Source organism: Stegostoma tigrinum, chromosome 3 (assembly GCF_030684315.1).
Source record: "Stegostoma tigrinum isolate sSteTig4 chromosome 3, sSteTig4.hap1, whole genome shotgun sequence".
NCBI lineage: Eukaryota > Metazoa > Chordata > Chondrichthyes > Orectolobiformes > Stegostomatidae > Stegostoma > Stegostoma tigrinum.
In genome coordinates, this window is record NC_081356.1 from 53,598,914 (window position 1) to 53,623,786 (window position 24,873).

At 41.6% G+C, this 24,873-nt stretch overlaps 1 protein-coding gene across 5 annotated transcripts in view; it reads left to right on the plus strand.

Annotated features, from left to right (window-relative positions):
• LOC125450827 (guanine nucleotide-binding protein G(I)/G(S)/G(O) subunit gamma-7) overlaps positions 1-24,873 on the plus strand; it is a 312,586-nt gene that overhangs the window by 238,414 nt on the left and 49,299 nt on the right. For all 5 annotated transcript variants that reach the window (XM_048527111.2, XM_048527112.2, XM_048527110.2 and 2 more), the window contains one exon: positions 6,339-6,373. The gene's annotated coding sequence lies outside the window, so the exon portion shown is untranslated. The remainder of the gene's footprint in view (positions 1-6,338; positions 6,374-24,873) is intronic.

The window sequence follows — 24,873 nt, forward strand, 5'->3', positions numbered from 1 at the left end:
GTTTTGTGGAGGGAAGGTCATGTCTTACACACTTAAGTTCATTTTTGTGTAATTCACAAGGAGAATTCATGTGGGTAATGCAGTGAATGGTTTGTACATGGATTTTAGTAAAGCATTTGACAAGGCCCCACATGGACTGCAGCTCGTCAAAAGGTGTCCAATACAGTTGTCTCAAAGACAATACAGGATTGCCAATCAATGCTGGAATTACCAAAAACACAAACAGAATTGCGAGAAAATCTCAGTAGATCTGGCAGCATCTGTGGAGAGAAAACAAAGTTATCATATTGTTCCATTTTTGTTTTGTTTTGTGGTTACTAGATATGTATATATCCCAAAAACAAATAAAATAATGGCAACTTGAAGAAAAGCAGCACAAAATAATGAGTACAATATGAACTCTTCCAAAAGGAACACTGGGGCAGACACACAAATGCCTACTGAGAGCGGTAGGACTAGATAAATTAGTGGTGCAGGTAGTCATGAGGATGAATGTCGTGGTTCCTCGGAAACTCTAGAGATCCTCGTGGAAGACTGTCAGGAAACTGTTGAGAGCAGGTGGCCGGGAAGGACAACTCCTACATTTCTGAGACCAAGAATCTAGCAGTAATGCCATATTTAATTACCTCAAAAAGGTGATTAAGATCAGTGACTACATATGATATCTCCTACCCACCACAACACCAGCATTTTGTGATTCTTAATGCATGACACACAGTTGCTTGTACTGGTCTGGAAACAGAAGTCACAGTCTCAGGATACGGGGTAGATTTCTTAAAAATTTCTCCATTCAGAGTGTAGTGAACCTGTGAAATTCTCTACTTGGAGTCGAAGTCACTAAATATATTCAAGAAAGCGATACATTTTTAGATTTTAAAGGCTCCAGGGATACGGGGAAAAAGAAAGAGTAAGGCATTGAGATACATGATTGGCATGATCATATTGAACGTGAAGCAAGCTTGAAGGATCAGTTGGCCTACTATTATTTACTATGCTTTCCAATTTATCATTAACACATTGTCCTTGCCACAACATTGAAAAGCACAGCCTTGAGTTTCACATAGTTACTGGTGACTTGCAGTCTTGATAAATTATCTTATTCAAAGCGCAATACTAAATGAACATTCCTCCTCCTAGTAACATCCTGCAGATGCTGCAAATCAGATACAAAAATGGAAAGTGCTTAAATATTGGTTGGCTGACAGGAGGCAGAGAGTGGTTGTAGATGTTAAGTATTCTGCCTGGAGGTCAGTGCTGAGTGGTGTCCCGCAGGGCTCTGTTCTTGGGCCTCTGCTCTTTGTAGTTTTTATAAATGACTTGGATGAGGAGGTCGAGGGGTGGGTTAGCATGTTTGCTGATGACGCAAAGGTTGGAGGTGCCATTGATAGTATCGAGGGCTATTGTAGGCTTCAGCGAGACATTGACAGTATGCAGAGCTGGGCTGAGAAATGGCAGATGGAGTTCAGCCTGGATAAATGCGAAGTGATGCATTTTGGAAGGTCGAACTTAAATGCTGAATATAGGATTGAAGGCAGGATTCTTGGCAGCGTGGAGGAACAGTGGAGGAACAGCGGGATCTTGGTGTTCAAGTGCATAGCTCCCTCAAAGTTGCCACCCAAGTGGATAAGATTGTTAAGAAAGCATATGGTGTTTTGGCTTTCATTAACAGGGGGATCAAGTTTAAGAGCAGCGAGGTTATAAGAGGCATGGATAGAGTCGATAGCCAGAGACTTTTCCCCAGGGCAGGATTGACTGCCACTTGGGTTCATAGTTTTAAGGTGTTAGGAGGAAGGTATAGAGGAGACGTCAGAGGGAGGTTCTTCACCCAGACAGTTGTGAGCACTTGGAATAGTTTGCCAGTGGTAGTCATGGAAGCGGAGTCATAAGTGACATTTAAGCAACTGCTGGACATGCACTTGAACAGCAGTGAATTGAGGGGAATGTAGGTTAGGTTATTTTATTTTTGGATTAGGATTATTCCACGGCACAACATCGTGGGCCGAAGGGCCTGTACTGTGCTGTACTTTTCTATGTTCTATGTTCTAAATAATCAGCAAGTCTGCTGGCAGTTTCTATGGAGAAGAGTTTCAAAGGAGAGAGATATTTGTCTCAAATCTATTATAATGATTAGATTTAAAAGATTATAAATTGGAACTGTAGCTTTCAATTTAGGGTAAATTACCTATTCAGCAGTCTGCCTGACTGTAATCCTTAGTGGTTTGATTGTCAGGGATCAAAGAAAAGTTTTGATTATTGAACTGAGACAGTCCACGGTATTAATGCTTGGGCCCAATGGGAGCAGCTTCTGAGTTTACCATGAGCAGATTTCAAGCCTCCCAGATTCCAAGGAAAGCATGGTAGGTGTCAAGTTGTAAATGGTTGTGATGTAAGCCATCCATTTATTTCCAAGATGAAAGGGAGCTGGTGTCAAGAAAAATGAGTTATGACTTATACCTGGATACAAAGGGTTTCATGCTACCATGGGAGGAAAAGTGGGCAGAGGAAACAATTTTTTTGAGATCAGGTTATAGACCACCCTCCAACTTAATAAATATTACTGACAGGCAGCACAAGTTTTCTGGCCAGTGGAGGAGAATAGAATATTTTTGTTTTTGAGCCACCATACTTGAAAGCTGGAGAGACATTCTGTAGTCAAAGACAAACATCCTGCAGTTTCTTATAGATACTAAGAGATATGCCCTGCCATGACCTGGGGAAGAAGGATCATTGAAATCCAGCACCAGCAGAAGAGTCTGTTCCAGAGACTCTGAAAACTGAGAAATAAATATACTTATTAGTTAGAATGCAAATATATTGCACGGTAAAATGCATTATATTCAACAAGGTTTATTTTTCAAGTGTGTCAATATCTCATAAAACAAAACCACATTCAGATTTTCAGCGAAAGATAAGATCACCAAATGGGTGCAATCATCAATGGTACACTATATAAGAATGTGAGATTCCAGTTCAATAGGAATTTAAATGTGTTTGACAGAAAGAATTGTTTAGGATTTTATGAGATGAGTATAAGTTAATCAGGGTTGAAAAATATCAGAACTTGCTGTAAAAGCTCAGAACAGCAGGAAGGATCACCAGACCTAAAACATTAACTTACATTTCTCTTCACAGATCGTAGAGCCCCTACAGTGCGGAAACAGGCCCTACAGTCCAACAAGTCTGCACTAACCATTCAGACCTATTCCACCTAATCTAGGCAACCTTGAACAATATGGGCAATTTTAGCATGGCCAATCCACCTAGCCTGCACATCTTTGGACTGTGGGAGGAAATCTGAAACCCGGAGGAAACCCAAACAGACACAGTGACAACACACAAAGTCCACACAGACAGTCACCCAAGGGTGAATCGAACCCAGGTTCCTGGCGCTGTGAGACAGCTGTGCTAACCACTGAGCCACTATGCTACCCACATTCTGCCAATCCTGCTGAGCTTTCACAGCATCCACAGTTCTTTTGGATTTAATTTTGAAAAATATCTGTGTGGCAAATGTTGGATATGAAGCAGAGGTAATGCTACACCTGGGCAAACTACAAATTAGAACACAGAATACCAAATGAGAAATTTGCAAAGTTTTGATTGCATACTTCCATTTGCTAAGGGTAAGATGTACTGCTGTCTGCTCACTGGGCGTGTACTCTAACTAGATTTGTGGATAACACAAAAGAAGCTGTGAAGGTGAGTGGTGAGGATGATATAAGACATCTGCAGTGGGATATAGACAGTGGGCTTAAATTTGGCAAATGGAATATAATGGAAGGTTATGCACTCTGACAGGAAGTGTAGACAAGTTGAATATCGTTTGAATGGAGAAAGACTGTGGAAAGCTACGAATTTGGGATTTGGGAGTTCTATAAGTTCAGCAGCTAATGGGGACAGCAAATGGATTTGGCACTTGTTTCAAAGGGAATCGAGTATAGAAGTAGGAAGATTTTGTTAAAATTATCCAATGCAGTATATAGACTACAGCTGGAACACTGCAAATAGTTTTGAGCCTCCTATCTAAGGAAAGACACACTAGCTCAGTCCAAAGAAAGTTCACTAAGCTGAAACCAAGTTTGAGTGGTGGAGATTGGGCCTGTACCTGCTGGAATACAGAAAAATGAGAGTTGACTTTATTGAAACATACAAAATGCTTAGAAGACTCGATAGAATGGATATGGAAAGGTTGTTTCCTCTTGTGGGAGAGTCTAGGACCAAAGAGCATAACCTCAGAATAAAGACTCGTACATTTAAGACAGAGATGAGGAGGGATTTGGTCTCCTAGAGGGTTGTGAATCTGGGAACTGAACAGCATACAGGCTGTTGAGGCTGGTCATTAAGTCTATTCAAGGCTGCAATAGATTTTTATTCAGTAACGGAGTCAAGGGTTGTGGGGAAAAGGCAGGAATGTGGAGTTGAGGATTATCAGATCAGTTAAGCTGTCATTGAATGGCGAAGTTGACTCAATGGTTGAATGCTTAAGTTTGCTCCTATATCTTATGGTCATTCTTCAACCCAGCGGTGATGTTGCCTACAGCCCAATCAATTGCTATGATGCCAGGGTCCAAAATTGGCGAACAGAAATGCAGGCAGTCTCTTAGTTGTTTTTTTCAAGTTTCATGAAAAAGAACACATGAAGCTCAATGATGGCTCCTACATTAGGGTTCTTTAAAGGATCATGCACCCTGATTGCAGCTAAGATAGTTCTTTTGAAACATGTTCTATTGTTCAATGACTGGACATTTAGTATGAACCTGACTGATAGGCATTGCTGTTAAGTTTTTTTTTATTATTCAATAATGGATTGTGGGTATCACTGGCTGGACCAGCATTTATTGCCTATTTCTAGTTGGGCTTGAGAAAGTGGTGCTGAACTGCTTTCCTAAACAGCTGCAGACTATAGTTTGTTCTCAGACCCACAATGCCATTAGGGAGAGAATTCCAGTATTCTGACACAGCAACAGTGAAGGAAGGATGATACGTTTTCAAGGCAGGATAGGTGAGTGGCTTGGAGGGGAACTTGCAGGTGATGGTATTCACAAATATCTGCTGCCCTTGTCCTTCTAGATGTAATGACTGTGGAGTTAGAAGTTGCTGTCCAACAATCTTTATTGAATTTCTGCAGTGAGTCTTGTCAATGGTGTACTGCTGCTACTGAATATCATTGGTGGAAGGAATGAAAGGATGGATGTGATACCAGTCAAGCAGGCCGAATTGTCTTGGATGGTATCAAGCTGCTTGAGCATTGTTGTAGCTGCAGTCATCTAGGCAAGCAGGGGACATCACAATTCTGACTGCTACAAATGAATAAACACTCTATTGAGTAAGTGTTCTTTTCTTTTTGTCGGCAAGTTATTCTTTAAACTACGGAGAGAAACTATCCTGTTTTTGTAGTTTTGTACCCAGTACACCCTATGGAACTACAGACATTGTAGCAGATAATCCACAGTTGCTCCCAGCTTCAAATGGATTCCCATATCCCCAATTTGTCAAATAATAAGTTTGAGTGACACTGTCAGTGGGCAGACAGTAGCGCATCTTACCCTCAGCAAATGGAAGAATGATGCATTTTACAGTGCAGTATATTTACACTCCGACTATAGTATGTTTATTTCCACATTGAAAATAAATGAGGTGTAGTGCTGAGAGCACAATCTGCTGAAGGATTTTATTTTACTTTTCCTTTTACCTTTTTCTTTCTGTTCTGTTTTAATTATCTTCAATTGTTTCTATTCTGTCCTACATCAGCCAGATTGGATTATCACTCTTGCTGGGCCTTCTGTTCAGTTAGAGACAGTGCCATTCTACACCAGAGAATAGGAGGCATGTTTAATAAATAAACTGTCAATTTTCTTTCCTTGTTCCATGCAGAGGGATCAATTTTAGAGGCTATCATAGTGAACAATCTTTAGCTAAGCAACAGCATTGGAAATAGATTGGCCTATATGCCTGTGATAATTGGTAAATAGACTCTTGTTCAATATGTGCTAATCTAAGGGTTTTTTTTCCTAATAGTTATTTTAATTTATTTCTACAGTAATAAACAGTGAAGAGAATTAAATAGTGATTTAGCAGTAGAAACTACTGCCAATAAACAGCAACAATTTATGTTCTCATTTGCCTTTCCAAATGTTGGTTTTGAGTGATCACTAAGAGATATGTAAAAATGTCCTGGATTGCCTTCCCCAATTCTTTCCAGATTAGGGAAGATATAGGAGAAACTCATTCAACAACATAACCCAAGTAGAATGAAGGTGGATTTTGAAATACATGCATGTAGTGTTTTTTTAACATGGATAAGATATTAATATTACTTTCTCTATTTGATCCCACAGATTGCAGAGCACTTTCCTAGAAACAAAAAAGAGAGGTATGTGTTTTGTTATTAACACAACCCTATGCAAGTGAAGCATTGATTTCTGAGCAGTGTATGAGCACAGTATGAATGCAGTTGCCTCGATTAAGAGCTCTTGAAATTGTTCAGCGTCAACTGTGTCGGATGTGAAAGCTGTATTATTTGGCATATATGCTGTTTGTCTTCTTGTCACCCCACCAAGCATATTGCACCATAGTGAAATCATGCACCGTGTGAAGCAGGTGATTGTTACTGATGTCATTGAAGGATGGCGTTAATGCACCATATGTGACACAGAATAGGCTACAAGAAGCACTGTTTAAAAGATGTAAATATATAATTATATAGCAAAATCCATAGTTCACAAATTATTTACACACGGAATCTTTCTGTTAAGGTCCTGAAAACCTGTACATTAACCTTCTGAAATACCCACATGGTGAATCAGTCTCTGCAGAGAGCCAATCATGTCTTAATCGTATGTACTCATGCCTCTACGTGACTAAAGCTGAAACATTGAAGTGTCAAGTTTTTGAATGATATGTAGTTAGCATGAAAGGCTGTGCTATCGATATGGGTTATTGTGGCAGTGACTATCTCCAACATATTCCACTAGAGAACAGGAAGAAAATGCTGTGTTGGATACGTATTTGCTCTGCATGTCAATTTCTCTTCATATCTCTGGCATTCTCTCTCCTATCCTATGACATTAATCTTCTCCACTAGGAGAACTATTTTGATTTTGCTTTTTCTTTTCTATCAACCTTTTTGGTATTAAACCTTCGTTAACTTTTTTTAAAATGAGCTCAGACAGTATATCTGCGGAACTACCAGTGAAAATAATGAAGAAACTTAAAATGTTCACTATTAGAGTTAGATTTGAGCTGATATCTGCAGTGTGCTAGTGCTTCAAAAGTTAGAATAACACTTGGCAAATTTCTACGTGGTGGATGAATGATTTCACCTGAGGTGAAATACTTTCTTGAAGGAAAGCAAAACTTCAGAGTGTTAATGGATTAAAAATAATTTTTATAGATCATGTGTTCTGTAGATTGGTTAAAGAGTGACATTGCCTCCCTCTGGAGAACAAGTTCATTGCTAGTTAATTAGCTTGATCTGCAAATGGTGTGTGGAACAAAAGAATTGATTCCAAACCTTTCCAAACTCCTGGAATGAATCTTATTTAAATGGTCAATAAAAGTTGTTTCATAAATGTTTCTCAGTTTCTGTAAGATTCTATACATGACATTGTAGTACCCACCAACATCACGGTCCTTCTTAAAGTTTTACATGAAAATTAAGACAAGGGCCCTTTTCCCATGACCAGTCTGTTGGGCAGAAGCGAGTGATTTGGTCTATTAACTACCCACAAGAAGATACAGCAACAAGAGTTGACTATACCTCCATCAAGCCTCATCTGCCATTCACTCTGACGAAGGCTGATCTTTGGTTTCAACTCCACTTCCCAACGTTTTCTCTAGGTCTCTTAATTTTCTGAGAAACCAGAGTCTTTAAAGTTTTCACAAAGAAACCAAAGTCTGTCTACACCAGTCTTAAGTTGAATCAATTTAAGAAAATCTCAAATCTTGTCAGGGGCAGAATTCCAATTTTCCAATTCCACCAATTCACAACTCACGTTCAAGTGGATAAATCTGTCTTCATCTCAGTTCTGAATAATCCGTCACTTATAGTGAGACTCCATGGTTTAGATTCTCATTCAGTAGAACTGACCTGTGCTAATCCCCTTCAGAATATGCTTTGGAATTCCTATAAACTCCAGCAAATGTAGGCACATTTTACACAACATCTCACCATAAGACAATGTTCTCGTTCCAGTGACCAATCTAGTGAAACTTTGTTATATTGTCTCCAATGCAATTATATTGTTCCTTAAGTATGGAGCCAAAGGCTGGACACAGTGGCCAGAATCTAACATTGCCTTTCCAGAGGAAAATTTGATGCAGAGATGCATTTAATAAGACTAGAATGTGCCAGGTGGGACCACTTGAAGGCCTTATCCTGCCACTGCATCTCTCAATCACTGGTGGATAGGGCACTCGCCTTGTACAAAACTTGCAAGGAAAAGCCTATTGAGTTTGCTCGCAGGTCCCCAGGATTTGCGGGAATGTGTGTCTTGGGCGAAGGCACCAATTCTTGATCCAGGAACCTGGCATCATGACAGGGGTGGGACCATCCTACTGCTCGTTCATCTAACCTCTCCTTCCTCTTCCAGCCATTAACTCCCCATGACTCCAGCCCACACATCCCACCCTCACTCACTGTTCCTGGGCCTCTCATGGCTGCATTACCAGCAGCTATCACTGCTGTAGTGGTAGTGCTGACAGCTCCAAGCGTCAAAATGGCTGGCACTTCTTGGTAGAGGGAGGTAGTTTATATTCCCATTCCTGGGACCCTTCTTCCAAGAAAGGTCTGGTGGCCACCTGAGAAAGGGCTGACTGGCATTTGATAGAGCAGGCCTCCTCCAAAGAAGGCCTCAATGAACGAATAAGACCCCTCCCTCCTGGACTAAATTCTGCCCAGTATTCCAAGTGTCATCTCACTATTACACAGAACAATTGTAACAAGACCTTTTTAATCCTTGGACTCCCATTAGTTTAGGTGCATTGGCCATACTACAGTGTCTGTAGTTTCAGGAGATGTGGAGGCTAGGTGGAGCAGTCATGCTAAATGCATGGTTACAGGGATAGAATAGGGGCCTGGGTCTGGTTGGGATCCTCTTTGGAGTGTCAGTGCAGACTTGATTGCCTGAATGGCCTTATTTCAGCACCATAGGGATTCTGTGATTCTATTCTATGATTCTATTCCCTTGCAATAAAGGCAGACATGTCATTTTCTTTCTGAATATCTTATTGCATCTGCATGCTAATGTTCTGTGTTCCTTGTTCAAGCACACTCAAATTTCTCTGAATATTAACACTCACAGATTTCACCCTTTTTTAAAAAATGAGTCTGTTTTTCTTTTCTTACAACTGAAGTGACCAACTTCAAAATTCTTTATGTTATATTCTATCAGCCATCTTGTTGCCATTCACTTAGCCTGCCTATATCTTCAGCTTCACCTCCTGCTATTGTGCACTTCCACCTAATTTTGCGTCATCAGCAAACTTAGTAGACACGCCTTTCTCTTTCTTTGGCTGGGTCATCAGTATGGATTCTAAATGATTGAGATGCCAATGCTGATCCTTGAGGCCTGTGAACATGAAAATGCCCCACTCATTTTGCTTCCTGCCCATAACACTACTTCTGTCTAGGCTGAATATATTACTCCCATCACCGTGAGCCTTTGTGTTACTTATTAGCTTTTTCTGAAGTTCAAGTCTACTACATTCACTGATTTCCCTTTATCTACTAAACTAGTTACACTTAATTAAGTTTATATTTGTACCCTGATTCAAGGTTCCACTGATATTTAAGATTAGAGCACTCAAACTAAAGCAGCACGCACAGACAGTTTGCCATTCAACAGATCTGAGCAGTCATGCGCTTCCTGACTCTACAAACACCATGGTCTAGGCAATGGCCTAGTGGTATTATTGCTTGGACTGTTAATCTAGAGACCCAGGTAATGTTCTCGGGACACGGTTTTAAATCCTGCCGTGGCAGATGGTGGAAGTTGAATTCAGTAAATATCTGAAATTAGGAGTCTAATTATAACAATGAATCCATTGCCGAATGGTTTACCAATATCGTCTAGGGAAGGAAACTGCCATCCTTATCTGGTCTGGCCTATATGTGACTCCAGACCCACAGTAATATGGTTGACTCATTACTGCCCTCTGGGCAATTAGGGATGGACAATAAATGCTGGCTTAGCCAGCAATGCCCTCATCCTATGAATGAATGAAAAAAAGGAAAATATTTAACATCAGCCTGCTTTATGTGGAGTTCCTTTAAAGACCATTGTTTACACGAGAAGTACCTTGTATCAATAGATAGTTTTGTCATTGGTATTTGAAGTAACACTTTCAGCACACTGCAGGCATAAGACTATGATTTATATATGGATAAAGGCAGAACTGCTGACAACTTATATCCCCTTGCAAAATGTCTAAATCTTATTGACAAGTTTTCATGACTGAACTATGTGAAATTGCGAATTTTGATCCCCAAATCACCGAGAAGCAGAATTTAACCTACTGAGACACGATGAAATAAGCAACATAAGTGACAATGAAATAACAGTAATAAGCATATGATGAGTGTTTGTGCTGCCAGTATTTTGAAGTTGCTTGAGCCTAATGCTAGAAGCTTATTTTTTATGGGTGGGTATATTTCATGTAAAGCAATAAATATTTACTTTGTTCCTTATATGTACACAACAGTTTAATTTTAGAGGTAGCAATTTTTTAATGCTATTAAAATCTTAGCTAAAATAGTTTAAAACTATCTGATCAAATAAAAAGATATGCTACACTATACTGTATTTTTTTATGCAGACCATTTGACAAACTGTCTATGTTGACACATTTATAAAGGAATAGCTTAACTTCATCAGTTTGATTGTGGTATTATTCCTATTACTTTGCCAGAAAAGAATGATGTTAAAAATTATCTCCGGTATACATAGAAGTTTGTAACCTCTGCCTAGCAGACCTCTAGTCAAAAACTATTTCATAGAATTCTTAGCTGTGTCCTTGTGAGACCAATGAAGAAGTAATTTCGGGAACTATCAGAGATTGGATCCATTAAACTCAGTACAAACTATGGATAGCAATTCAGAAGGACACACACTCACTCGAATCCTGACGACCCAAACAAGGGACTATCATGTAAAGTCAAAAAAAATGAGTTGTAATTGGCGTTTACCAGAAATGGGAAACAAAAAAGTTAAACTCTCACGCAAGTAGGATTCAAAATTAAGAACCAAAGTTTTACCCATTCCAAAACCAATGAAATGCATTGTTAAAGCATTTTTTAAAATGTGACTTTTATTTGTAAATCTACAGTAGTGAGTGGAGTGGTTTTTTTTTTACTTTTTTTGAGATCTGTCTCTTAATTCAGCTTTAAAAATATAAATCATAGGTACTAAGTTATGCTCAAGCAGAGTTTTTAGAGTAGTGAGACTGTGCTGTTTTCTGGGTCTGTTGATTGATAAGGTGCAAAGATGACCTTTAGTAACAGCTCTTCCTGTTATTTGTGGGAAATTAGGGAAAATTTCAATGTTCCTGATGATTATGTCTGCAGGAAGTGCGTTTAGTTGCAAATCCAATCGGATCACATGGATCGGTTACAGCAGCGATTGGAGGCAGTGAAGAATTTACAGGACCTAGGGGTGTGATGGACAGCAGTTGCAGGAAGGAAGAAAACCTGCAGGTAGATGGACTAACTCCAGGAAAAGTAGAAGAAAAAAGAGCTAGTGCTGGGATTTAAAGGGTAGGTCCTGAGGGTAGTAATATCTGGATTACTCCTGGTGCCAAGAGCGAGGGAGAATAGAAATAGAAGGATAAAGCAGATGAATGTTTGCTGAAGAGCTGATGCACGAGAGAAAAATTCACATTTTTGGATCACTGGAATCTCCCCTGGGGTAGACCTGACCTGTATAAAACGACAGATTGTACCTGAATTGGATTGGGACTAATATACTGGCAAGGAGATTTGCTGGAGCTGTTCAGGAAGATTTAAACTGGGGTGGGTGGCGACAGACGGGGTTGGTTGGTGAGGAAGGGAGATTGTGAGAACAAAGATCATAGAACATAGAACATTATAGCACAGTACAGGCCCTTCGGCCCTCGATGTTGTGCCGACCTGTCATACCGATCTCAGGCCCATCTAACCTACACTATTCCATGTACGTCCATATGCTTGTCCAATGACGACTTAAATGTACCTAAAGTTGGCGAATCTACTAACGTTGCAGGCAAAGCGTTCCATTCCCTTACTACTCTCTGAGTAAAGAAACTACCTCTGACATCTGTCCTATATCTTTCACCCCTCAATTTAAAGCTATGCCCCCTCATGCTCGCCGTCACCATCCTATGAAAAAGGCTCTCCCTATCCACCGTATCTAACCCTCTGATTATTTTATATCTTTCAATTAAGTCACCTCTCAACCTTCTTCTCTCTAATGAAAACAGCCTCAAGTCCCTCAGTCTTTCCGAGTAAGACCTTCCCTCCATACCAGGCAACATCCTAGTAAATTTCCTCTGCACCCTTTCCAAAGCTTCCACATCCTTCTTATAATGCGGTGACCAGAACTGTACACAATACTCCAAGTGCGGCCGCACCAGAGTTTTGTACAGCTTCACCATAACCTCTTGGTTCCAGAACTCGATCCCTCTATTAATAAAAGCTAAAACACTGTACACCTTCTTAACAGCCCTGTCAACCTGGGTAGCAACTTTCAAGGATCTGTGTACATGGACACCGAGATCTCTCTGCTCATCTACACTGCTAAGAATCTTACCATTAGCCCTGTACTTTGCCTTCTGGTTACTCCTATCAAAGTGCATCACCTTACACTTGTCTGCATTAAACTCCATTTGCCACCTCTCTGCCCAGCTCTGCAGCTTATCTATGTCTCTCTGCAACCTACAGCATCCTTTGTCACTATCCACAACTCCACCAACCTTAGTGTCGTCTGCAAACTTACTAACCCATCCTTCTACGCCCTCATCCAGCTCATTTATAAAAATGACAAACAGCAGTGGACCCAACACCGACCCTTGCGGTACACCACTAGTAACTGGTCTCCAGGATGAACATTTCCCATCAACTACCACCCTCTGTCTTCTTTCAGCAAGCCAATTTCTGATCCAAACTGCTATATCTCCCACAATTCCATTCCTCCGCATTTTGTAGAATAGCCTATTGTGGGGAACCTTATTGAACGCCTTGCTGAAATCCATATACACCACATCAACCGGTTTACTCTCATCTACCTGTTTGGTCACCTTCTCAAAGAACTCAATAAGGTTTGTGAGGCACGACCTCCCCTTCACAAAACCATGCTAACTATCCCTAATCAATTTATTCTTTTCTAGATTATTATAAATCCTATCCCTTATAACCTTTTCCAACACTTTACCAACAACTGAGCTAAGGCTCACTGGTCTATAATTACCAGGGTTGTCTCTACGCCCCTTCTTGAACAGGGGAACCACATTTGCTATCCTCCAGTCATCTGGCACTATTCCTGTAGACAATGACGAGTTAAAGATCAATGTCAAAGGCTCGGCAATCTCCTCCCTGGCTTCCCAGATCAGTCTGATGCTGGTAGAATTCTGAAAAGGAGCAAGTCAAACAATCAGGAACAAAGCAGAGAATGAGAGAACTGAAAAACTAAATTGAATTTATTTCAGTTCAAGAGGCCGACAGGTAAAGCAGATGAACTCAGGACATGGTTGGGAAGGTGGGACTGGGACATTACGGCAATTACAGAAACATGGCTCAGGGATGGACAGGCTTGGCAGATTAATGTTCCAGGCTATAGATGCTACAGGAAGGATAGAAAATGGGGCATGAGAATACGGGGAGTGGCACTTTTGTTTAGGGATAACATGGTGGCTGTACTTAGGGAAGATATTTATGAGAGTATATTCGGGTAAGTTACTTGAGGGTAACTCAGGAATAAGAAAGGGATGAACACATTATTGAGATTGTACTATAGACTCTTCCCAATAGCCAGTGGGAAATTGAGAAGCAATTTTGTAAGGAAATCTCTGTTATCTGTAATAACAGTAGTGTGGTAATAATTGGGGATTTTAACTTTGCAAACATAGACTGGAACTGCAATAGTGTTAAGGGCTTAGATGGAGAGGAATTTGTTAAGTGTGAAAAAAAAAGTTTCTGATTCAGCATGTGGATACACCTGCTAGAGACCTACACTTGGGAAACAAGGCTGGGCGGGTGACTGAGGTATCAGTGGAGGAGCCCTTTGGGGCCAGTGACTCTAATTCTAGTAGTTGAAAAATACTGATTGAAAAGGATAGACCTGACCTAAAAGTTAAAGTTCTAATTTGGAGGAAGGCCTATTTTGACAGTAGGCAACTACTTTCAAAAGTTGTATTAGAGATAATGGGAACTGCGGATGCTAGAGAATCCGAGAGAACAAAGTGTGGAGCTGGATGAACACAGCAGGCCAAGCAGCATCTTAGGAGCACAAAAGCTGACGTTTTGGGCCTAGACCCTTCATCAGAAAAGGTACCAGCCAAGTATTTTGCATCAATGTTTATTGTGGAGAAAGATATGGAAGCTAGAGAACTTGGGAAAATAAATGGCGACATCTTGAAAAATATCCACATTACAGAGGCGGAAGTGTTGTACATCTTAAAACACATAAAGGTGCATAAGTCCCTGGGACCTGATCAGGTGTACCGTAGAACTCTGTGGAAAGCTAGAGAAGTGATTGCAGAGCTGCTTGCTAAGATATTTATATCACTGGTAGCCACAGATGAGGTGCCATAAGACTGGAGGTTGGCTAATGTGGCGCCACTATTTAACACAGATGGTAAGGAAAAACCAGAGAACTATTGATCAGTGAACCTGATGTAAGTGGTGGGGAAGTTGTTGGAGGGTATCCTGAGGGACAGGATTCACATGGATTGGGAAACGGAAGAACTGATTAGAAATAATCAAAAACAAAACCAGGAGTTGCCGAAAAAGCTCAGCAGGTCTGGCAGCATCTGTGAAGAGAAATCAACGTTAACATTTCAAGCCCACTGACCCATCCTCAGAACTTTCCAAGTTCTGAGGAGAGGTCATCAGACCCGAAACATTTGAATACAGAGCTGGTTTGAAGGTGGGATCAGATGGACTGTTGGGCTAAGGAGTGGCAGATGGAGTCTAATTTAGATAGATGTTAGATGCTGCATTTTTGGAAAGGCACATCAGGGCAGAAATTGTAAACTTAATGGTAAGATCCTGGGAAGTGTTACTGAACAAAGAGACCTTGGAGTGCAGGTTCATAGCTCCTTGCAAGTGGAGTAGCAGGTACACAGGATAGTGAAGAAGGCATTTCATATACTTGCCCTTATTAGTCAGTGCATTGATTATTTGAGTTGGGAGGTCATGTTGCAGCTGTGCAGGACCTTGGTTAGGCTGCTTTCAAAATAATGCATTCTGTTCTGGTCTACTTGCTATAGGAAGGATGTTGTGAAACTTGAAAAGGTTCAGAAATGATTGACAAGGATGTTGCCAGGTTTGGAGGGTTTGAGTTATAGGAAGAGGCTGGGACTATTTTCCCTGGGGCATTGGAGGCTGAGGGGTAACCTTATAAAGGTTTTAGAAAATCATGAGGGGCATGGATAGGGTGAATAGCCAAGGTCTTTTGCCTGGGGTGGGAGAGTCCAGAACTAGAGGGCATAGATTTAAGGTGAGAGCGAAATATGTAAAAGGGGCAATTTGTTCACACAAAGAGTGGTGCCCGTATGGAATGAGTTACCAGAAGAAGTGGTGGAAGCTGATCGAATTACAACATTTAAAAGGCTGAGTATTTAAATAGGAAGGTTTTGAAGGATATGGGCCAAGTGCTAGCAAATGGGACTAGATTAATTTAGGATATCTGGTTAGCATGGTAGGTTGAACTGAAGGGTTGAGCTTCCTTGCTGTACTGCTCTATGACTGTGTGATGCCCTACCTGATCTCCCTCACAAGCTTTCAGAAGCTAAAGAGTAGATGGCTGCGTTAGATGTATTGCTACTTTTATCTGAATGAACTGAAAATGTAACTGAACAACGTCTCCAGAAAAGCAACTAAGAGTCCATTATCTATAACTGTGAAACAACAAATGAAAGGGAAATTCAAAAATGAGTGGCAGAGAAGTCTTTTGAATTAAGGAAATTCAACCTAACAACAGCCCTCTGATCAGATAAGTCTTCCCTGCCATTATGAGACAGCTCAATGGACTCTCTAACTTCAAATAACTTAAAAACCAGGCAGGAAAACACACTGGCGCTTCATCGGAGGCTGCACTGATGATGTTACACAGCAGGGTAATGAAACGTCTGTGGAACAACAAACCGGCTCAGCGAACCAACCAACCTCAACACCCACAACCTGAGCTACAAATCTAATCCAAAACCTTAGAAACTTCAAATAATATTGGTCTTGGTAATTTTGATCTAGCTCTGTTTAAGCACAGTATGAACTGTATGTCCTTGTTTGCTATGATCTGCCTTTGCTGCTTGCATAGGAAATCTTTTCACTGCACTGAAGTACCTGTGACTACAATAAATCAACTCAAGTAACATATCATGAAAACCATTGAAATAATTTGGTAAGAACTGGCGATACTGGAGTCAGAGATAACACAGTCTGAAACTGGAGGAACACAGCAGGGCAGGCAGCAAGTAGCATCAGAGAAGCAGGAAAGCTGACGTTTCGGGTTGGGACCCTTCTTCAGAAAAGGGAGAGCTCTGAAATAAATACAGAGGAAGGGAATGGGGCTGCGGAAGTTAGGTGGAATGGTGATAGGTGAGTGCAAGTAGGCAGTGATGGGGATTGGTCAGTGAGGTAGGAGGAGCGGATAGGTGGGACAGAAGGTGGACAGGTCAAGGAGCCGGGGAAGAGAGGGAGGCAGGTAGGAGAGAAGGAGACATGGTGGAGATGAGCCCTCTGATTGGTTAAGTTGCAGAGTTGTAAATGACAGGGCGGCAGGTAAAACCTCCAAAACCTGTAGACAGAAAGCAATGACCTCACTTTCTCTTTCTCTTTGTGGAAAGAAGCGAGGCAAAAAATAAAAAAAAGTTTGAAATAAAGAATCTAAAGCAAGAAAAGACTTATGTCCACCTGATCAAGTATCTAACTGAGGAACATTTTGACTCGAATGTTTGTGGCAGTGTAAATCACATCTAAGGCATTCAACACTTATGCATGGAGTGGTACGTAGACTGTTATCAGGGTGGCAGAGGTGAGCTCTCAAGGTAGGTAGTAGGGACGGCATTTTACTCTAAGGTATTCTAGGTCCAGGAAGCAATGGCTTGCCAGGCTCGCTATGTCCAAGCACCAGGAAGTGTTAATCAGGAAGTATACCCCACTGCCCTTCGTCTCACCCAAGGATGCCGTGTGGTCCATGCAATTTATGGAGAACCTTTCAGTTTGTAGGGCACAGTCAGGAGCGACAGGGGTGAGCCAAGTCTCCACATGCAGAACACACAACAGTCTCTCAGTTCCCTCTGGTGTAAGTCTAGGTCTGAGTTCATCCACTTTGGTTTCGATATCCCGGATGTTTGCTAGGAGTATGCTGGGAGGGGTGTCTTGAAACCGCGTTGCTTCAACCTCGTCTTCAGGCCAGCACATTTTCCCCATTTCCTTGTGGGTTTCCTGCTTCTCGACGGTTCTGGCAGTCAACAGTGTGAGTCTGCTGCTCCTGCAGGTAAGTGAGTTCGGCCTGGGAATTCTGGGCCTCCCTGGGGCAGGAAGTCATGGAATTGTGGATCAAACCTGGGCTGGGCTAGGCTGGTCTGGTCTCCTTAGAGACAAGACTGTGAATAATCTGGCATCAGTCAAGGGGTTGACTAATGATGTCAATGGTGGCCATTGTCTCCCAGTAGTTATCCTTATGAGACATCTAGCAAGAACAGTAGAGTTCCCAAAGATAAATGCAACATGGCAACCTCCTGGATATAGGCACAGACTTCTAAGAAGTAGTACTAATGATCTGCAAAAGGTGATTTGTAAATTGTTGGAATGGAACCCTTTTCTCTTGACTAAATCAGTTATGTTACTGTTTATAATATTCTGCCTCTGAGAGAAGTCAGTTGTGTTGGCAAAGCCTACTCCCTAGTCTACAGCACTGACTTCATCATGGGGATAAAATGAATGTGAAGTGGTGTGAGCTGTCACAAATTGCATCGCTAACAGCCTTGATACACTTGTGTGTTGTGGATTTGGAGATCCCACACTGTGGATCCTTGGATACATCCAGTTGTGTGAAGATTTAACACAGCTGTCACCTTGACAGCCACTGGTCTCAAGTCCTGCTTTAAAAGGATAATTTTAATCTGTGGCAATGTGCCTTGTTTATCTGGCGGAAATGGCGTTCAGGGCAATAGACTCTGGATGGCTCGTATCTCCTCTTGTCTCCTGAGGGAACTTTCAGCTGTAACCTTCGCAAATGGACAATGTTCAGCAGCTGCTGGTGCTTGCTGCTGGTCCTTGGCTTGCAGGCACATTTGTTTCTCTGTGACTTCATTGCACTAAGGCCCAATGGCAATAACGCCTGTTGTGGCTGTATCTATTGGTGAAGGTTCCAATTAACCTTTTTGGGGAATATCAGAAAGGGAACAGATCCTCAACGATATGAGTAATCAGCACTCACATCACACAGAAATGACAGTTTAGCACATAGCAAGTCAAGGAGGACTTCAGAAAGGAGGGCAATGCTACATAGCTTTGACATAGCAGACCTTTATCCATTGTATGCAGGACAAGACGTGCTGCGCACATACAGTAGGAAATTAGAACCAAAAACAGAAATTGCTAGAAAAGCTCAGTAGGGCTGGCAGCATCTGTCAAGAGAAATCAGAGTTAATGTTTCAGGTCCAGTGACCCTTCCTTAGGGATTACTGGATTCCTTAGGATTACTGAAATCACCAATGTCATGCCTCAAATTACCCGTAAAAGACAGCATTGCATGATAGAGCAAATACTTACAATTCAAGGTGATAGGAAATCAGCTGTATCCCCCATGCAGCCTATGAGATCTTAGATTATTTTTGTGAATTTTGCTTGTAAGGCTGGCTTTGATTCCTTCTACTTCACAGAGATGAGGATGATCACTTAATAATGAATAATCATGTGTCAAAATTGCTTATAGCCAGGATTTGTAGTCCACTTAGTCGGATACAGCATGCTTTTCACATGCAGAATTCTATTAATGTAGACAAGTGTCTGATTAATGAGATAGGAAGAATGTCACATTACATGCAAGTACAGCCTCTGTCCTCAGAAAGAAGGAAACACTCCAGATTTTCTGTTTCACAATTTTGATATAAGCACACACACACACACACACGCACACACACAGAATTCAGGGGACAAAGGAATCTGCATTTGCAATATTCCTAAGGCTCTGTTGGGTAGAAGGTCTGTTTGGTCTGATGAAGTGTGTGCACTGCACTTGATAAATGGAGCTTACTCAAATACAATGGTGGCTAGGTTTTATGAGAAAAGTTTTGGAAGCCCGAGTGTTCTATTTCAGACAGCCAGAAGGTGAAGGAAAGAACTGGAGCCAAACTTTACAATTTATCCTATTTATTTACGGACGTAAAGGAAGAATATACTTTTGATCCCAACAGCCACAGTTTCAGTTTGTATCTATTTGTAGAGGCTTGAATTAATCCACATTTAATGCCAACCTGTCTACAATTTAACAAAGCTGATATACAAAAAACACATAGCATCTTCCAGAGATGTTGGTTTCCTCAGTTTTCACTGACTCATTTATTAGGTCAGCCAGTTACATAGTGTATTTCTGTATTTGTGTTGACATATGTGATAGCGAGTTTTGAGAAGATTTGTAGTTCAGGTTGAGTTTCTGGATGTGAGTTTGCTCGCTGAGCTGGAAGGTTAGTTTTCAGACGTTTCGTCACCATTCTAGGTAACATCATCAGTGAGCCTCCGTTGAAGCTTCATCAGAGGCTCACTAATGATGTTACCTAGAATGGTGACGAAACGTCTGAAAACTAACCTTCCAGCTCAGCGAGCAAACTCACATCCAGACATATGTGATGTTTGAATTCACACAGAGGGAAAATTAGAAGACTTTATCAAATGTCCTTAATAATTATCAATCTTCCATTAAGCTTAAAATTAAAACCATATACATAAAGTGTTACTTCTCAGACAGTATAGTGTTTAAATTGACACGACAACAGGCACAAGTAAACAAAATTGTTTTTCGAGACAAATGTAAAAAACATTTCTATACACAAGAGCCATCTCCATACACATACTTCCCACAAACTGATGAGAGCTAATACATTTCCTTCCCCTATCATGGTCAAAGGTTTTCACCAAACAGTTGCTATCTCCCTTACTACAATTTAGATTTAAATCTCAGTTGTTTTCAGGTATTTCCTCCAACCCCTGGCTTTGACACACCTTCGGTCTCGGACATCCCAGCAAAAAATGTCCTCATCAGTTTACATTCTTTCATTTTTTCATGCTTGCTTACTTCCTTTCCTTCTTACCTTGCTTGTTCCTCTTTCAATTGCAGGCAGTTTCTCTGTCATACTTATTGCTGATAACCACACAGTGAACCTGACAGCAGAAAATTTGAGGAAGAATCCAGTCTAAGATTTTTGGAGCAGCTTCTCATCAATTCTGTCCATTCTACTAGTGGAGATAATATTTTTCTGCTAAATCAGAGATGTATTTAAGGTGTAACTGAGCAAAAAATAGGAAATATTGAATTTAGATCACTAGGCTGACCCAACAAGAGGGGCTAGCCAGTAATTAGCAGTTATAAAGATAATTAGAAACATTGTCTTTCCAGCAGTGGAGCAGCCCCCTCCCCTGTTAATTTCTCAGCCTGGCAGCTCAGTGGAAGCGGCCTCATGGTGGGAAGCAGGTAGTCATTGAAACCAGAGACTCCATTCTCCAATGATGTGGCTCAAAAGAGGCTACAGCCCAAACAAATCTACCAGAGAAGATTCCCTCCTGCTCCAAGGGACTATCAGATAGGGCCGTTGTCATTTTGTTATATGCTTTGAAGGGTGCCAGGGTGTTGAAGTGCAGTTATATTCTCCTTGCCTATCAAAACTGCAAGGCCTCTGGAGACCATCTTGTGGAGGGAAGGTCATGCCTCACGAACCTTATTGAGTTCATTGAGAAGGTGACCAAACAGGTAGATGAGAGTAAACCAGTTGATGTGGTGTATATGGATTTCAGCAAGGCATTCGATAAGGTTCCCCACAGTAGGCTATTCTACAAAATGCGGAGGAATGGAATTGTGGGAGATATAGCAGTTTGGATCGGAAATTGGCTTGCTGAAAGAAGACAGAGAGTGGTAGTTGATGGGAAATGTTCATCCTGGAGACCAGTTACTAGTGGTGTACCGCAAGGGTGGGTGTTGGGTCCACTGCTGTTTGTCATTTTTATAAATGACCTGGATGAGGGCATAGAAGGATGGGTTAGTAAATTTGCAGACGACACTAAGGTTGGTGGACTTGTGGATAGTGACGAAGGATGCTGTAGGTTGCAGAGAGACATAGATAAGCTGCAGAGCTGGGCTGAGAGGTGGCAAATGGAGTTTAATGCAGATAAGTGTGAGGTGATGCACATTGGTAGGAGTAACCGGAAGGCAAAGTACTGGGCTAATGGTAAGATTCTTGGTCGTGTAGATGAGCAGAGAGATCGCGGTGTCCATGTGCACAGTTCCTTGAAAGTTGCCACCCAGATTGACAGTGCTGTTAAGAAGGCACATAGTGTTTTAGCTTTTATTAATAGAGGGATCGAGTTCCGGAACCAAGAGGTTATGGTGAAGCTGTACAAAACTCTGGTGCGGCCGCACTTGGAGTATTGTGTACAGTTCTAGTCACCACATTATAAGAAGGATGTGGAAGCTTTGGAAAGGGTGGAAAGGAGATTTACTAGGATGTTGCCTGGTCTGGAGGAAAGGCTGAGGGACTTGAGGCTGTTTTCATTAGAGAGAAGAAGGTTGAGAGGTGACTTAATTGAGACATATAAAATAATCAGAGGGTCGGATAGGGTGGATAGGGAGAGCCTTTTTCCTAGGATGGTGACGGCGAGCACGAGGGGACAGAGCTTTAAATTGAGGGGTGAAAGATGTAGAACAGATGTCAGAGGTATTTTCTTTACTCAGAGGGTAGTAAGGGAATGGAACGCTTTGCCTGCAACAGTAGTAGATTCGCCAACTTTAGGTACATTTAAGTCGTCATTGGATAAGCATATGGACATGCATGGAATAGTGTAGGTTAGATGGGCTTGAGATCGGTATGACAGGTCGGCACAACATCGAGGGCCGAAGGGCCTGTACTGTGCTGTAATGTTCTATGTTCTGTGTTCTATGAATGTCTTAACTGTCTGTTTCAAGCTGGAAAGATCCAATTCCAGTGTAGGTTCACCTAACCATAAGCCGGTCAGGCCCTGGAATAAGGATTCCGCCCAGCAAGAACCGTTAGTCAATCAGAGTCCTTGAGCTCATCAGCGGAGGAGTCTGTGAGATAGGGGTTCTTGGCTTGGAAATTGTGAAAGCAGGGATCAGAAGCAAAAGCAAGAAAGTGACCTCCTGTGGGCATGCACCCACCCTCCTGCCTGATGCGCAATCCTCAATCAGCACAGATTGCCTTTGGTTAGCGTCCCCCACTCTGAGGTGACAAGCTGCTCTGGGGAATCAACTATCATGAATACCAGAGTCTGCCTGCCACTTGATTAATCGCAGCACACAGGCCGTGGCCCTTAAACAATCCTTAGTTGGCTGATTTATGGGCCTCAGTTGGTGGTAGGAAGGGAAGGTTGATCAATAGGCTTCCTGCCCATGATGGGATAAGCCACAACTCTGCCCAGTGAAGTGTCTAAGTTTGCCTCTTCCGGGAGCTCTCTGACTGGTTTGTAGCTTTGCCTACTATCAGTAAAATGGATAGGAATGACCACATCTGGGAATAGCTTACAGATGGGACAAACTCATTAAATGTCAGTGACAGGATCCATATTTGTGCACAATGGAAGATTAAATTCAAGGACAGTAAGTTCCTAACTGGAGCCTCTGCAGGAAAGGATAGGAATTGAACTGAGAAAGAGCAGTGCCATTAAACTGGACCTTGAAGATGGTAGTTGGTCAACAATGTCAAAAGGACTGGATGAGGTCAGAAATCGCACGACATCAGGTTATAGTCCAACAGGTTTATTTGAAAACAGAAGCCTTCGGAATCTTACTCCTCCTTCACGTATTAGTGGGAGAGGTAGTATCAGACACAGCATACACACACACACATACACACGTGAGAGTGCATAGTCTGGTGGGGCCACCTGTGGTGTGACATGAACCCAAGATCCCTGTTGAGGCTATCTTAATGAGTACCAAACTTGGCTGTCAGCCTCTGCTCAGGAACCCTGCATTGTTGTGTATCCCGAAGTCTGCCTTGGAGGACATTTACCCAAAGCTGAATGTCCTTGACCACTGAAGTGTTCTTCCACTGGGAGGGAACATCCCTGTCTGGCGATTGTTGAGTGGTGTCCTTCATCCTTTGTTGTAGTGTCTGTATGGTTTCACCAATATACCAAGCCACAGGGCATCTTTGTCTGCAGCATATGAGATAGACAATGTTGGCCGAGTCACGTATCTTCCGGTAATGTCCTATACGGGATGGAAGTGTCCATGTCGATGATCTGACATGTCTTGCAGAGGTTACCGTGACAAGGTTGTATAATGTTCTGGTCAATGTTGGCCTGAAGACTGGGTAGTTGGCTTCAAACAACTCTCCCGCACATGCACTCAATCAAAGGTGCCATTCAATATTCTATCTTAATTTAGTTGATTTCAGCATGAAATAAGCAATGTGCTTTTTGACAAGAAAATAACTGCAGGTGCTGGAATCCAAGTAGTCAAGCAGGAGGCTAGAAAGACACAGCAAGCCACGCAGCAGCTGGAGGTAAGGAAAAGTCAATGTTTCAGGTATTACCCTTCTTCAGGACTGCTGCATCCCTGCAGATGCTGCCTGACTTGCTATGTTCTCCCAGCCTCCTATTTATTTGTCATTAAGTGGTTTTTACTTGCTTTTAAACAGAATGAATTTACAATGGAATGGTGCTTTTGAAAGGAGATTTGGCATAGGACCAACAACTTCCATTCTCTCACACGTGTGTCAAACAAGTTAACAATGACCAAATTTACTGTGATTACACTTCACAAATAGATTGTATGAATGTTCTTACTATTTCTTCCTTTCTCTTCCCATCTTTGAGAAAGTTCCATGATTGAATCTAGACAATAAATGTCACAAGTTTATACTTTCTTGTAGTATCACAATTCAATGTAATCTGATTCTCATCTGAGGTACATATGTATAGTTTCCAGTCAGGAGAATACATGGTGCTCATCTCAATGTTTTTATGTCCTTAGTGTTGGATGTAACAAAGAGAGAACCTATTTTTCTTTCAGAGATATTAGGAACTGCAGATGCTGGAGAGTCTGAGATAACACAGTGTAGAGCTGGATGAACACAGCAGGCCGAGCAGGAAGGCTGACGTTTCGGGCCTAGACCCTTCTTCAGAAAAAGGGTCTCTGAACAAGGGTCTAGGCCCGAAACGTCAGCCTTCCTGCTCCTCTGATGCTGCTTGGCCTGCTGTGTTCATCCAGCTCTACACCTTGTTATCTCTTCCATTATCTTGGAACAGTTTATTTCTGTCTTTATTGAGACTTTAAAAAGAACAGCAAAAAAGCCAGAGTAAGTGCTGTCATGTGTAGCCCAGCATTACATCTGTTAGCTGTGTATACTTGACAAGCAATAAATCACATCATCATACCTGTAGAGCAAGTGCTTCTAAGAAGCAAACAGTTTTTTCTAAACTTCAGCTATCTCAGCCATTGCATT